This window comes from Hypanus sabinus, chromosome 19 (assembly GCF_030144855.1).
Source record: "Hypanus sabinus isolate sHypSab1 chromosome 19, sHypSab1.hap1, whole genome shotgun sequence".
Taxonomy (NCBI): domain Eukaryota; kingdom Metazoa; phylum Chordata; class Chondrichthyes; order Myliobatiformes; family Dasyatidae; genus Hypanus; species Hypanus sabinus.
The window spans coordinates 73,902,848-73,919,140 of NC_082724.1; the positions used below are offsets into that span (position 1 = coordinate 73,902,848).

Here is a 16,293-nt window from a genome sequence, read left to right on the forward strand (position 1 = left end):
GTGTTCTAAATCTTTTTATAGTCATTAAAGGATTCACTCATCCTAAAACCTGATATATGCTTTCTTCTATTTCTTGTCTAAGGCTTTAATATCTTTCATCAACCAAGGCTCCTTAAACTTGTCGTGTTTACTCTTCACCCTAACAGGAGCATGCTGCTCCTGGACCCTTGATATCACACTCTTAAAAGCCTCCCACATGCTCTTTGTTCCTTTCCACTCCATCAAGCTCACCCAGTTGACCCCTCCCGGATCCTGCCTAATTCCCCTAACTTTAGCCGGGCTCCAAACCAGTCCCGTCATTTGCATCACGATCATGGTCACTAGACCCAAAGTGCTGCCTGACTGCACTTCAGTTGCTTATCCTGCCTTGTTCCTTCTGAGAAAGTCCAGTATTATATCCTCCTAAGTTAGCCTTCTCTATATTGACTCAATATATAGACTCAATATAGACAGGGCCAGTAACATCATGAAGCATCCCATCCACCCTGCTCATGGACTATCTGTCCCACTCCCACTGGGAGAAGGTATGTAGCATCCATGCAAAGACTTTCTCCAAGCAGTAAACCTGATCAACAGCTCCTCCCACTAATTCCACCTTCATGAATCCCATCAGTACAACCTTATGTACATACAGCCTAGCATCACTTTATCAATCAATCTATGTAAATGAGCTATCTTATGTATTTATATTTATTGTGTTTTTAGTATTATTATTGTGGTTCTTTATCTTTTGTAATTTTTAGTGCTGCATCAGATTCAGAGTAACAAATATTTAATATTTAGTATGTGGAAAATATATAGATATATCAATACACACTTGAAAGTTGCCAGGTTTGATACCACTCTCCTATAGCTCAACAACGTGCTCAGGCATTGGACTTTCACACTAGGTCTGCTCAGTGTCATGATGGAAATTAATTTTCAGAGGCAACCCAATGACATTTCTTCAGCATGTATACTAAACAGCATGAGCTATTTATAACTGCAAAGGTTTGCATTTATATAACACCATATGCAGTTTCAGAATTTGCAACGTACTTCACTGGAAAGGAAGCACATTTGAAGCATTAGTTTATTAGTTAGGAGATGCAGCAGATAAGACCGATTGCAGACTCAGAATTAGTTCAAGTTCAGATTATTGTCATTCAACCATATACATCATACCACCAAACAAAACAACACTCCTCGAGACCAAAATGCACAACGCAGTACATATGACATACACATAACACATAAAGTAATATTACCACAAATAAATTAACAAATAATAAGGTGCATTTATGATACAAGTTAAAAAGTAAACAGTATAACTGTACTGGCACTTTATACATAACGAGACTGCATAATACGATTCCTGCATGAAGACAGGGAATTCAGTCATCTTACAGCCTGCGGGAAGAAGCTATTTTCTATCCTAACAGCTCTTATACAAATGTAACTGTACCTCCTGCCTGATGGTAGGGGGTGAAAGGGACTGTCGGTCAGATGGGAGGGATCATTGACATATGTTGTGGAATTGGTGGTCTGGTGGCAGCAGTACTGCGCCATACATAGAATAACTATAAATTACAATTTTTATATACATACATATAAACTAAATTAAATAAATAGTGCAAAAAAGAGCAAAAATAGTGAAGTAGTGTAAATGAGTGGTTCATTGCCCATTCAGAAATCTGATGACAAAGGGGAAGATAATGTGTGTCTTGAGCCTCCTCCTGGATGGTAGTTATGAGAAGAGGGCAGGTCCTGGGTGAAACAAAAGAACATAGAAAACCAAAAAAAGGTCTGAAGTTCCAATAATTAATGTGGTCAATATGCATGAAACACACCAGAAAACGTTGTTTGTACTGTAATGGAAGGAGATACTGTACGTTTGTTCTGTTCCCACAAAGGCCTGATATCCTGTAGAGGGTGTTGTATGTAAGTGGATTTTTAATCTCTGAAGCTTTATGACAAATATCCACTGAAAGTCTGTTGGGAAGTATTGAGAAAATATTCCTTACTAAATCTGACCATAATTTTAAACCTCTGTGGATTATTTTAACTACCAAGTAGTTATAGATCTGTAACTAGTATATGTAGACTATAAAGTTGGCAAGAACCTGATGGCATTTGGAGCAAAGAGAATGTCCTCTAAAGTAAGTCAAAATGTTTCTTAGTGTCATCCAGAATATCTCATGGCCTCCCAAGTAAATGAAGAATCTGTGATGACCTGTACTCCACCTACCCGTACAATGTCTTTTAAAGCTAGCAGGCAATTAAATAAAGATCCTTATTAGAGCAGAGATTGGGGAGGGTGAATACTGTAGTATGTTTAACCTAAATCTAAGTTACTGTTATTTATTGTTATTCATTTTTCATGCAGGAGTCTTCCAAGATATCAGAAGAAGAGGCTTGCCAGTGATGTAGAGTGTGGCTGGGTAAGAATGCCATGGAGGTTTGTCTCATTGCCTCTTGCCAGCACTGTATTCTTTGCCGATGGATTGTGATAAGTACAACATTAATGTATATTCTGCACTTTAGCAAACCTCACTGTGATCAGGTCAGAGTCAGGTTCTTTCCTCACTGGCATTTGTTGTCCTTGCAGCTACAGTACAATGCAAAACATAATAATAGAGAAAAGACTGTGAATTACTGTGAGTATACGTTTAATAGTTAAATTAAATAGTGCAAAAATAAAAATAAAAAAGTAGTGAGGTAGTATCCATGGGTTCAATGTCCATTCAGAGATTGGGTGACAGAGAGGAAGAAGCTGTTTTCAATCGTTGAGTATGTGCCTTCAGGCTTCTGTACCTCCTTCCTGATGGTAGCAATGGGAACAGGGCATGACCTGGGTGATGGGGGTCCTTAATGATAGATCCCACCTTTTGGAGGCATTGTTCCTGGATACTGTGGAGGCTAGTGCCCATGATAGAGCTGACTAAGGTTACAACTGTCTGCAGCTTATTTCGATCCTGTGCAGTAGGCCCACCATACCAGACAGTGAAGTGGCCAGTTGAAATGCTCTTCATGGTACAGTAGAAATTTGTGAGTGTCTTTGGTGACAAACCAAATCTCCTCAAATTCCTCATGAAATATAGCCTCTGCTGTGCCTTCGTTGAAGCTGCATTGATATGTTGGGCCCAGGTTGGACCCTTAGTGACTGATAACAAATCCACTTCTCCCTTTATTTGGGACTTACATGGAAGTTTAAATGTGGATTAGCAACCTCAGAAGTGTTTACACGTCCTTTATTATATTCAGTAGATGTGTGAAATCCAAGACTGGAATTCACATAATCTGAGGCGATCTGCTTATTGAATATAACAGTCTAGGCCGTTTGTCCGATGGCCTTTTAACCTACTGGAAGATCAATTTAACCTATCCCTTCCACACAACCCTCCCTTTCTCTATCATCCATGTACCTATCTAGGAGTCTCTCAAATGTCTCTATGTGGATGTGGTCTACATGGACTTTAGCAAAGCATTTGACAAGGTCCCTCATGAGAGACTCATCCAGAAAGTCATGAGGCATGGGATAAGTGGAACCTTGGCAGTTTGGATAAAAAATTGGCTTAAAGGAAGAAAGCAGAGGGTAGTTGTGGAAGGAAAGTATTCTGCCTGGAGGTCGGTGACTAGTGGAGTGCCGCAGGGATCTGTCCTGGGACCCCTGCTATTTGTGGTTTTTATAAATGACCTAGATGTAGAGGCGGAAGGATGGGTGAGTAAGTTTGTGGATGACATGAAGATTGGAGGAGTTGTGGATGGAGCTATAGGTGGTCGAAGGTTACAAGAGGATATAGACAGGCTGCAGAGTTGGGCAGAAAAATGGCAGATGGAGTTCAATCCAGACAAGTGTGAGGTGATGCATTTTGGAAGGACAAATCAGAAGACTGAGTACAGGATTAATGGTCAGTTACTTAAGAGTGTGAATGAACAGAGGGACCTTGGGGTTCAAATCCATACATCCCTTAAGATTGCTGCACAGGTTGATAGGGTAGTTAAGAAGGCCTATGGGATGCTAGGCTTCATTAACAGGGGGATTGAGTTCAAGAGTAGAGAGGTCATGTTGCAACTCTACAAATCTCTGGTGAGACCGCACTTAAGAGTAGTGGTCAATTCTGGTCACCTCATTATAGGAAGGATGTGGAAGCTATAGAGAGGGTGAAGAGGAGATTTACCAGGATGTTGCCTGGATTGGAGAACAAGTCATATGGAGCAAGGTTAGCAGAGCTGGGACTTTTCTCTTTGGAACGTAGAAGAATAAGAGGGGACTTGATAGAGATTTACAAGATTATGAGGCATAGATAGGGTGGATAGTCAGTACCTGGTTCCCAGTAGCAAACACCAGAGGGCATATGTACAAAATTAAGGGAAGGAAGTTTAGGGGAGACATCGGGGGTAAGTCTTTTTATGCAGAGGGTTGTGGGTGCCTGGAATGACTTGCCAGGGATGGTGGTGGAGGCTAAAACATTAGGGGTATTTAAGAGCATCTTGGAAAGGCACATGGATGAAAGAAAAATGGAGGGTTATGGGGTAGTGTGGGTTTAGTACTTCTTATTTAAGTATTATATGGGTCAGCACCACATGGAAGGCTGAAGGGCCTGTACTGTGCTGTAGTGTTCTATATGTATTTCTACCACAATCCCTGACAGTGCATTCCATGTACTTGCCACTCTCTATGGAAAAAAAAAACTTACATCTGATATTCCCCACATACTTTCTTCCAATCACCTTAAAATGATGTCCCCTCATGTAGCCATTTCACCCTGGGAAAAAAGCATCTGATTGTCCACTTGATCTATGTCTCTTACTATCTAGTACGCATTCATCAACTCTCTCCTCGTCCTCCGTTCCAAAGAGAAAAGCCCTAGTTTGCTCAACCTATCCTCATAAATCATGCTGCCTAATCCTGGCGAATCTCCTCTGGATCCTGTCTAGTAGAAACTGCTTGAGGGGCTGAATAGTCTCGTTCGCTTTGCGTAACAGGGAACACCCTACTGGAAATAATGTATCTATAACAGGATTGTCTGTTCCACTGCTGACCTTGTTTATATCAACATTTTCATGGAACCAGTCGTACTGTTCATCGTGTTGCTTGCTTCCATTTTAGCGTTGTTTTCCTGTCGTTATCAGAACTAACTGAATCATTGCTGACCGCGTAAGATGTGCCAGTTGTTTTCTGGCTGCTATCTGTTGGAAGTTAGACAACATGTTGGTTTGATAGGTGAGTGAGAACACTGTTGGGCATTGCCCTTTTAAGTCGCTGCCAAGGGCGTGTGTTGAAAGAGTGATGTCATCGGCTAGGCAGGTCTCGGTCTTCACAGAACCTGAGTGTGTGATCTGCCAGTGCGGTGATTAAGGGGTGTTCTTGAAGGGCCTGTGAGCTGGCAGCGAGTCTGCGAACAGTAGCAGGCACTGTACAGCCTTTCCTCATACACAGAGCGGAGGGAGAGGGGGACGAAATCAATACCATCTTCTGAACCACCGTGCTGAAAAGTCCCGGGAGTTAAAACTTGTACCGCAAGAAGCACTGAGCTGTGGGATTAATCGCTGATCAGCTGCTGGAACCGCGTGAAAGCCAATAGCAGAACCCTGCGTCGCAATTTTAAAAGAAACTTTTCCAAGGTAAGGCGTTAAAAGAGGTTATTGTGAATCTGTCGGAGAATGATGGTGATGAGGCACTATTAGAAATCGTTTCCCTTTTCCACTTGTTCTTTTTCGTGACATTCTGCTGGGATCCTTCTCCTGGGGAAATAGTTGTGCTCTTTGTTTTATTGAGGTGAGTGAGTAGTAAGGGGGAGGGGTGAATGGGGTGGAGGAGGAGGAGGAGGAGGAGGAGGGAGAGCCAATTTGATGCTGCCACTTACTGGCAGCTGTTCTTTTCTTCCCGCTGCGGGTCTCCTCTGGGGTCACCGGTGCGTTCCCATACTCAAAAGGAGGCAAAAGTTCCCATTTTGGGTCGGGTGGGAGGGGGTTTAACTCGATTCCTGGGCGGAGAGTGAGTGTCCGACATGGGCCAGACGGTGTCGGTTCCGGGAGAGAAGGCTGTGTGTGGAACAAAGGTGAAATCTGTACACAAATGTGAGCTGTTTCTCTCCGGAACAGCAGGTATCTCTGGAGACTCCTCCAAAGTAGTCGTTGAAGTGGCGCCTTTAGGTCTAACGTAGCGCTTTTTGGTCATCTGTAGCACTTTTAATGTTTCTCCTGGAAACTGCTGTCAAATCACCTGCCGATATATATGGGAATTCACATGAGGTTGTAGGTGTCAGATCCAGACCACGTTAGTCGGCATCATTCCCTTTTTAAATGTTCGCGTTTATTGACTGGGGGTGGAGGAAGATTTTCGCTGTTGCCACAGTCTCTTTTCCATGGTATTGCAAGTTCAGAGTTCCCGTCTGGAACATTCACAGCTTTGGATTTATTTTAAATGACATAGGTCGATCTTGTTTTCGCAACAACAGATTGGGCATATTAGTCCATCTGTACCTTGTGCTACTTTCTCGTATACCCTTACTGCTGTTTCAATGCCAAAACTCCCTTTTGAATTTGCCAGCACTGACTCCTTGAACACCTGTTTATTTATTCACCATCCTCACGATGAAGAGTTTGCAAAGAAGTAATATATGTCTTTGCTTCTGGGAGAAATTAAAGATTTACTCCTGTGGCACCCCCTTTCAGGATTTTGATTGTGACCAATTGCAAAGCAAATCCCATGACCAGCCACGTGATGTTAGTGCAACCGATCATCTGGTTACCATCGTCCCGGCCATATTTATCCCATTCCCGTAGACAGATACGGACCCGTGGTGTTGCAGATGAAGCAGTGGCGGATTGCCAGGAGGCAGAGTGGGAATAAAGGGAGTCTTTTCTGACTGGCTGCCGGTGACTAGTGGTGTTCCACAGGGGTCTGTGTTGGGACCGATTCTTTTTACGTCATGTGTCAATGATTTTGATGATGAAGTTGAAGTCAATTTGAATAGCCATATAATGCATATAGAAACAAGGCGATGCTTCTCCGAATAACAAACTAAAATGCATAAATATTAAATATAGTAAGGTACAAAACAGATTAACCAGTGACACTTCAACTACGATGCGGCAGGGTGTACAGAAGCTTTATGACCTGGGGAAAGAAACTTTCCCATCCTGACCGTTCTTGTTTTTATGCATCATTATCTCCTGCCTGATGGTAGAAAGTCAAAGAGGATGCTGGGTGGGTGGGTGAGCCCTGCTCATGCAACGCTCCTGGTAAATGTAAGGAGACCACTATGTTCTCACAGTCCTTTGTAGGGACTTCTGCTCCATGCTCCACTGTCCCACTGTCCCATACCAGATGAATTGATGGCTTTGTTGCAAAGTTCGCAGATGATATGAAGATAGGTGGAGGGGCAGCTGGCTTTGAGGAAGTCGAGAGGCTACAGAAAGACTTGGACAGATTAGGAAAATGGGCAAAGAAGCTGATTTCAGATATTGGCTCTTAAAACACTTTGCCATGAATATGGGTTTCTTTGCCTCTGCTCTTTTCCCTTCTTTAAACATGGTCCTGGTTGTTCAGGGTAAGGAAATTCACCCTTCACCCTGACCTTTAGGATCATTGATAGTGTTAATACAAACCTCTCCAACTCCTTACTCCATTCTCCTCATTTCCATTTGGAATATTTTTTAACCTGTACCTTTATGTCTGAGTGAGTTTGGAAGATCAAGTAAGGAAATATCACTTGTCTCCCAAGTGGTCCAGCTAAGATTGCAAACTAATTTTGTGCATGAAGAAAGGAATGAACCCAAGTTGGACTATAACTTTTATAGTCCAACTTGGGTTTTATATAACGCTTTTATATAACATCTCGTTCCCCGGGTTTTCTTGCTGTGAAAATATTCCTTGGATGTTATTTGTCCTGTACTGCCCCCTCAGTTTGTGTGTTGTTCTTGACCATGAGAACAGATGGGTTATTTGACTGTACATCAGTTAACACAGCCAGTTATATCTCCATGAGTGACATTTAGGAACTTAGCTTGGACATTGGTTGGATGATAGAATATTTTTATTGTCCTTGTGTGTGGTAGTATAAATATCTCCAGTACTCTAAATGCAAGTCTAATAATAGCTGAGAGTGAATAGTTGGGATTTGATTGCACTGTTTGTGATATTCTGGGGATGATTGGTCATATTTGATTGTCTGCCACTGGAGCACTGTTTGGCTTGTCATGATGTAGTTTTAAAGAGCTGATGAGTACCTACAGTGGAAGTTATAACCTTTTAGTACAGCATAGGTAAAACTCAGTCCTGGCCATTTGAGATGGGAAGTGAGAGATAACAAGGACATAGAACAGTACGGGCCCTTCAGACCTTGATGTTGTGCTGACTTTTTAACTTATTCCATGATCAATCTAATCCTTCCCTCATATATGGCCCATTCCATTTTTCTTTCATCTATGCATCTAAATATCTTTTAAATGTCTCTAATGTTTTAGCCTCTGCTACCACCCCGGGACTTAGCGCTCTGTTTTCTTTTGAAAACATCAACCTCCGACGTCTCCTCTAAACTTTCCTCTAATTAGCTTAAAAAGATGCCCTCTGGGATTGGGTGTTGCTGCCCTGAATGCTCTTTAACAATTCCTCTTATAATCCTGTACACTTCTATCAAGTCACCTTTCCTCCTCCTTTGCTCCGAACACTAGCTCGCCCAGCCTGATTCCTGTTCTTCGTTGCTGCACACCTTCCCCCACTCACTGGACAAGATGTCCAGACAGTGACAGGTTGACATTAGATGTAGTTTCCTTTGAAGGTGAGAAGGGCAGTTTGTGTTTGTGAAAGTGAAGCTTCTCGAGTTGGTGCTCTAAGTGATAAAGATGAAAGAAAGCTAAAGGATACACCCAATCAGAATGCATGGCATGGAGTGTCTACCTCTGTGTATGGTAACAGATTGCTCATTCATGCAGATGTGCTGCTTGGGTTGCTGCTGTGAGGAATTTGATGGAACATTAACCAAAGCATAAACTTTATGGTGAGCTTAACATTCCAGAATACCAGGTATTCAGTTACAGTCAAAATTAAACAATCCCAATTTCTTAATGATATTCTCTAATTCCTCAAGGTTTTGCTGTTCAAATCATTAGCACCAGTATTAATTTTCAATACATACTTTAAAAAAAATCTTTACATATTGGAAATACAACACAGACATTATGGAGTGATATTACTGTCCGTGGTGCATTCGGCTGGGTGATGTCATCAGAGGATCATGGGCTTGTCAATAACTTGGTATAATTGCTAAAGTGTATTCGTTTTCTGGGTTCGTTTTAATTTGCTAAGGTGAACAGCAGAAGTAGGCTACTCAGTCCATCGAGTCGGCTCCGCCATTCAATCATCAGCTGATCCAATTCTTTCAGTCATCCCCACTCCCCTTGCCTTCCCCCCATACCCTCTTGTCCTGGACTCCCCTACCATGGGAAATAACTTTGCCGTATCTAATCTGTTCAAGCTTTTTAACTCTCAGAATGTTTCTATGAGATCCCCTCTCATTCTCCTGAACTCCAGGGAATACAGCCCAAGAGCTGTCAGACATTCCTCTTATGGTAACCCTTTCGTTCCTGGAATCATTCTCGTGAATCTTCTCTGAACCCTCTCCAATATCGGTATATCCTTTCTAAAATAAGGAGCCCAAAACTGCACACAATACTCCAGGTGTGGTCTCACAAGTGCCTTATAGAGCCTCAACATCACATCCCTGCTGTTATATTCTGTAGCTCTAGAAATGAATACCAACATTATATTCGCCTTCTTCAGCACTGACTCAACCTGGAGGTTAACCTTTAGGGTATCCTATACAAGGACTCCCAAGTCCCTTTTCTGCATTTTGAAATCTCTTCCCCATCTAAATAATAGTCTGCCTGTTTATTTCTTCCACCAAAGTGCATGACCATACACTTACCAACATTGTATTTCATTTTCCACTTTGCCCATTCCCCTAAACTATCTAAGTCTCTCTGCAGGCTCTCTGTTTCCTCAACACTACCTGATCCTCCACCTACCTTTGTATCATCGGCAAATTTAGCCATAAATCCATTAATCCTATATTCCAAATCATTGATGTACATCGTAAAAAGCAGCAGTCCCAACACCGACCCCTGTGGAACTCCACTGGTAATCGGCACCCAGCCAGAATAGAATCCCTTTATTCCCACTCTCTGTTTTCTGCCGATCAGCCAATGCTCCACCCATGCTAGTAGTTTCCCTGTAATTCCATGGGCTCTTGCTAAGCAACCTCATGTCCAGCACCTTGTCAAAGGTCTTGTGAAAATCCAAGTGGATCACATCTACTGCATCTCCTTTGTCTACCCTACTCATAATTTCCTCAAAGAATTGCAGTAGGTCAGTCAGGCAGGAATTTCCTTTCAGGAAACCACGCTAGCTTTGGCCTATGTGCCTGAAGGTACCCTGAAATCAACTCCAACAACTTCCCAACCACTGATGTCAGGCTAACAGGTCTATAGTTTCCTTTCTACTGCCTCCCACCCTTCTTAAATAGTGGAGTAACATTTGCATTTTTCCAGTCATTCGGTACAATGACAGAATCTATTGATTCTTGAAAGATCATTGTTAATGCCTCCGCAGTCTCTCTAGTTACTTCCTGAGGATGCATTCCAACAGGTCCAGGAGATTTATCCACCTTCAGACCATTAAGCTTCCTGAGCATCTTCTTAGTCGCAATTTTCACTGCGTAAACTTCACTACCCTGACGCTCTTGAATGTTCAGTATACTACAAATGTCTTCTACTGTGAAGATTGATACAAAATATGCATTCTGTTCCTCTGCCATCTCTGCGACTCTCATTACAATATCTCCAGCATCATTTTCTATTAGTCCTACATCTACCCTAAACTCTTTTACCCTAAAAGCTTTCAGTATCATCTTTGATCATCATCACCAGCTTCCTTTCATAATTCATCTTTTCCTTCCTAATGACATTCTTAGTTTCCTTCTGCAAGTTTTTAAAAGCTTCCCAATCCTCTCTCTTCTCACTAGCTTTGGCTTTCTTGTATGCCCTCTCTTTTGCTTTGGCTCTGACTTCACTTGTCAGCCACAGTGGTGTCCTTCTTCCATTCAAAAATGTCTTCTTATTTGGAGTATATCTGTCTTGCACTTCCCTCATTTTTCACAGAAACTCCAGCCATTGCTGCTCTGCTGTCCTTCCTGCTAGTTTCTCCTTCCAGTCAACCTTGGCCAATTCTCCTCTTATGTCATTGTAATTTCCTTTATTCCACTGAAATACCGACACATTGGAATTTAGTTTCTCCTTCTCAAATTTCAAAGTGAACTCAATTATATTGTGATCACTGTTCCCAGGGTTCCTTAACCTTAAACTTTTTTATTACCTCCAGATTATTACATAATACCCAATCCAGCACAGCCGATCCCTTAGTGGGCTCAACAACAAGTTATTCTAAAAACCCATCCTGACATTCTACAAATTCTCTCTCTTGAGGTCCAGTACTGGCCTAGTTTTCCCAATCCACTTTCATGCTAAAATCCCCAATGATTATCATGACATTCCCCTTCTGACATCCCTTTTCTATTTCCTCCTGTAATTTGTAATCCACATCCCGGCTGCTGTTTGGAGCTCCCGTATACAACTGCCATCAGGGTCCTTTTACCCTTGCCCCATTTCTTAACTCAACCCATAGAGACTCTACACCTTCTGATCCTATGTCATCCCTTTCTAATCGTTTAATATTATTTCTTGTACACAGGGCCACACCACTCCCTCTGCCTACTAACCTATCTTTCTGATACACCGTATATCCTTGGATGTTCATCTCCCAATGGAAGCCATCCTTTAGCCAAGTTTCAGAGATGGCCACAGTGTCATACTTGGCAATCTATAGCTGAATTTGAAGATTGTCCATTTTATTTCTTGTGTTGCGAACATTCAAGTATAACATTTGCATGTAACATGTATTCAAGGTGTGGAGAATCTTTCTTGTGCTGCTGTATCATCCGGTCCTACACTGATGGTAAACTAGAAGAGTAATCAGTCCGTTGTTAGTATTCTTGGCATGATGGTGAATTTTGCTGTTGTCGCCTGGCTGTATTAGCAATTGCAATCTGTTGTTCTGACAATCACATCCCTCAGTCAGGAAATTATAAATGCAGTTTACCGTGAATAAATAGATTAGTGTCCGTTTAAGCTCCCAAATGGGGAATGTTGGTAGGAAAACTCTGGAAAGTTGGCCTACCCACTTCATTCTTTTAATTTATATTGTTTGTAATATGGGATACTTTTTTTTAGCACAATGAACAACCAGATGCACACGGAATAAATGTAAGCAATTAATATTAAATCTACCAGATGTACAGGGAATAAGGGCAAGCAATTTGTATTGAATCACTGACTAAAGGATTGTAGTTGGTCACAAAGTCTGGCAAAGATGCTAATAAACATTTATGCATCTTAATTTCTGGAGCATAAATCATTAGCTCAGATGGACTGGTTTTAATTCCTCAATTATCTGCCCAAAAAGTGGCTGGAATGTGAAGAAACAAGCCCATGGCCCCAATCTTGCCCTGAGCACTTCACCAAAAATCTATTTGATTTATCCCCCCTGGTGTCTGTAGCCAGGGATAAGCAATGATAATGCAAATGCGTGTTAGGAAATGGTGCATTTTTCTGGGTATATTTCAGGAAAGAGCTAACCCCGTCTGGACTTGATACCAGACCAGAGAAAATCAGAAATAAACACTCAGCAGGTCAGGCAGCATCTGTGAAGAGAGAAGTGGGGTTAGTAGTTTGGATAAATCACATTTTCATCTGATGATGGTTATTGATCTGAAATATTAACCATGGTCCTGGAGGAACATTGTTTCGTTTTTACTGTGTACTGTACCAGCAGTTGTGGTTGAAATGACAATAAAAGCAACTTGATTTGAACTCTGCCAATTCCTGGCTGCTGCCTGACCTATTAAGAATCTCTGGTACATTGTGATCTTTATTTTTTGCTATTTAGTTTTACTTTGCAACTAGAGAAAATGACTTTGGTTCAGAAGAGAAAGGGGTGTGTGTTGTTTTATATTAATGTTGAAGTTGTCTTCTTTCCCTTCAGATTGTGGATTGAATTAACCCTGAAGCACCCAATATTGTGCCTTGCTCTATTGCCCAGTTTGCGAAGAGTTGCAGACTTTGAGAGAATCGTGATCATGTTTATTTTCACTGACATATGTTGTGAAATATGTTCTTTTGCAGCTGTAGTACAGTACAATACACACATAGGGAGTAATAAGTGATCATGGTCTGTTCAGAAATCTGATGGTAGAGGGGAAAAAGCTGTTCCTAAAACACTTAAGGTTCCTGCACCTCCTCCCTAATGGCAGCAATGAGAAGAGGGCATGTGCCAGATGGTGAAGGTTCCTAGTCCTTTGTGGTGGGGAGGCTAGTACCCATGATAGAACTGGCTGAATTTAATAACCTTCTGCAGCTTTTTTCAAACTGATATACTGGCAAGTTTGAGGGCATGTCTGAAGTATGTGTACACGTTCCAGTCTTGGAGATCAGTGCAAGATGGAGATTGGGCTCAGAGATATCAAACTGCTTAGTGCAAACGTGACCTTGTTTGAAGCTGCAAATTCATTATTCTTTTTGGAGATGGAAATACACCAACCAGAACCTGGATGTCGAAAGTGCAGTCTTGAGTATTTACAGTAGAACAAAAGTCACCCATAATGCTGTGAAACTTCCCTGACAGAAGAAATCCAGTTAAATCCGGGGGGGTGAGTGTGAGTGTGATTTCCAGTATCAGCTGATTTTCCCTCGTTTTTGAAGTTACCCTCGTGGTTCAGGATCCTGGTGGTTGAAGGGTTCTTGAGCCTCCTCTTTCACTGGGTTTTCCGTTTGTCTCTTGCTTATACTGTACAAATGGAGTGATTGAAACCCAACTGAGTTCTGGGTATTGGTCATTGGAAGGGGATTGTGTATACAGTGGGAATGTTTGGTGTCTGAACTTTTCCTGCCTTAGCATGGGAGTGATGGTCATTCAGTCCTTAAGTGCAATCATGGCTGGTCCTCAATCTCATCACATCTCTGTTCTCTTCCTATGTCCTTTGTATTTTGTAGTGTATCTAGAGTGAGAGGTAACATAACTCACAAAATCTTGGGAATGCATGGGCACATGTATATGGACAAAAGTCATGAACAATAAAGAACACAATAAAAACACAACAAATAAATACACAAGATAGCTTATCTACATAGATTGTATGTTCATAAAGTGATACTAGGCTGTACACAAGGTGCCTGACCGGAAATAATAAAGTAGTGTTGGATTAGTGGGTGGAGGTGTTGATCAGCCTTGCTGCTTGAAGAAAGTAACTGTTTTTGAGTCTGGTGCTCCTGATGTGGACGCTACATTGCCTCCACCCTGATGGACAAACAGTCCAGGAACAGGTTGAATGGGGTCCATGATGTTACTGGCCCTTTTCTGGCACCTTACTGTATGTATGCTCTTGATGGTGTGTAGACTTTTTAAATAATCTGTGAAGGGAGAGTGAAGACTACAGATGATACCTGATCACTAGAATGCTTTCAAATGCTCCCGGCCCTCCTGAAATGAGCAAGATTTTGCCAGACTCTGAGATGGAGAAGGTTCCTGCCCTTGTCCCAGGTTACCTTCAGCTTCCTGGCAAGAGACAAGTTTCTTGTGACAGATTTGCAATTGACAGTGCTCCCAGCAGTGACTCGGGGCAGGGTTGGGCATGTCTGGGCTCACAGCGAACAGGTGATTGTGCTGCTCAGTCTGTATAAAGAATGGTGGAAAATTTATGTCAAGCTAGGGCAGTTCCCCTTCATAAAGGCAGGCTCCATTGCAGCTTAATGGTTACTGTGGTGATGTTACACTTTGGGGTAACATTCTGACATTGTCTGTAAGGAGTTTGTATGTTCTCTCCATGGAATGTGTGGGTTTTCACTGGGTCCTCCAGTTTCCTGTCTCAGCACAAAGATGTACCAGCTGATAGGTTAATTGGTGTCTGTAAATTGCCCTGTAATTAGACTGGGGTTGAATGGGGGCTGTTTGCCGGTGTTGTGCAAAAGGGCTGGAAGAGAGAACTCTGTGCTTTCTCTCTAAGTAGATAAATAAAAACAAAAAACACAACTTGCCCATTTTTTAAAAAAAAATGTAGAGTAGAGGATCATTCAAATTTTATTATGTTGATGAAATGAATCGCAACCATTTACAGGAAAGCAGCCTACATGCTTTGCCAGTGAGGGAATTACCCAGTCATTCCTGCTTAGCCTGAGAATAGCGTTCTTGTCAAAGTTAATGCCACAGTGCACCCACAAGAACAGACACTTCCACTCAATGCTAATAATAAGGAACTGTTAGCTTGCTATCCAGAGACAGAAAACAGTAATGCTGTGTTTGCACTAAACATAACGGCTTTGCATCTTTTCCCTAGAATTCATTGCTGGCTGCTGTGTAGTGCTCTTGCCTGTAAATATGTGACTGGCAGGAAGAGAAATGGAAAAAACGTTGGGGGCTGTTTGGGGAATGGGAGTGAGAAAAGGGTTAGATGTGGGCAAAGAAGAAGTGGGGCACATGGGAATCAAGCAGGAGGTGAAGGAGTGAAACTTGTGGGGGGCCTGCAATGTATGGAGATGGGTGTGTGTGAGGAGCAGCGAGATGAGCTGTCAGGAATCAGTGCTTTTGAGGATTCCCGTTAGGTGGAAGATGATGGAATGTACTTGAATTGAGGGGCCATTTATTCATATGTTAAAGTTGGGATGAACACTTCATTTATAGTTATGGGTTTGATCAGGTCTGACTTGACCAGATGTCGTGTTTTATTCGCTTGCAAAGTGGAGATATCACTGACAGCAACAGTCTTCATTATCAGGCCATAATTTTCCCTGAACTGAGTCAACCACATTTCGGTGGTTTTGGAGTAGTCTGGTTGTTGAGGACGGCAGATTTCCTTCCCTGAGGGGCACTGGTGAATCAGATGATGTTTCACAACAATCCAGTGACTTTATAGTTACTGTTACTGAGAAGGTTCGTTCTTTAAAGTTCTGCATTTTATTTAATTCCAAAACTTTAAACCCCTTATCTGCCTTGTTGGGATTTGAACAATCGTCGAGTACAATGGCTGGTTATTCAGTAACACTATGCTGTGATCAGGAATGTTGCCTGTCAGTTTTGACAAGCCTACACAATCTGTGTACCACACATGGGATCACACTTGTGGAGGGGAATAAGCAGTTGATGTTTTAGGCTTCATTGAGATTGGTAAGAAAGTAACCAGAATAAGAAGGTGGAAGAGG

At 42.0% G+C, this 16,293-nt stretch overlaps 1 protein-coding gene across 7 annotated transcripts in view; it reads left to right on the forward strand.

Annotated features, from left to right (window-relative positions):
- Positions 1-5,277: 5,277 nt before the first annotated feature.
- The window catches only part of plxnb1b (plexin b1b), a 411,056-nt gene continuing 400,040 nt past the window's right edge, over positions 5,278-16,293 (forward strand). For 4 of the 7 annotated variants that reach the window (XM_059944752.1, XM_059944755.1, XM_059944751.1 and 1 more), the window contains exon 1: positions 5,292-5,607. The gene's annotated coding sequence lies outside the window, so the exon portion shown is untranslated. Of the gene's footprint in view, positions 5,608-16,293 lie in introns of all 7 variants that reach the window. The other 3 variants (XM_059944759.1, XM_059944757.1, XM_059944758.1) reach the window with 3 other exon arrangements.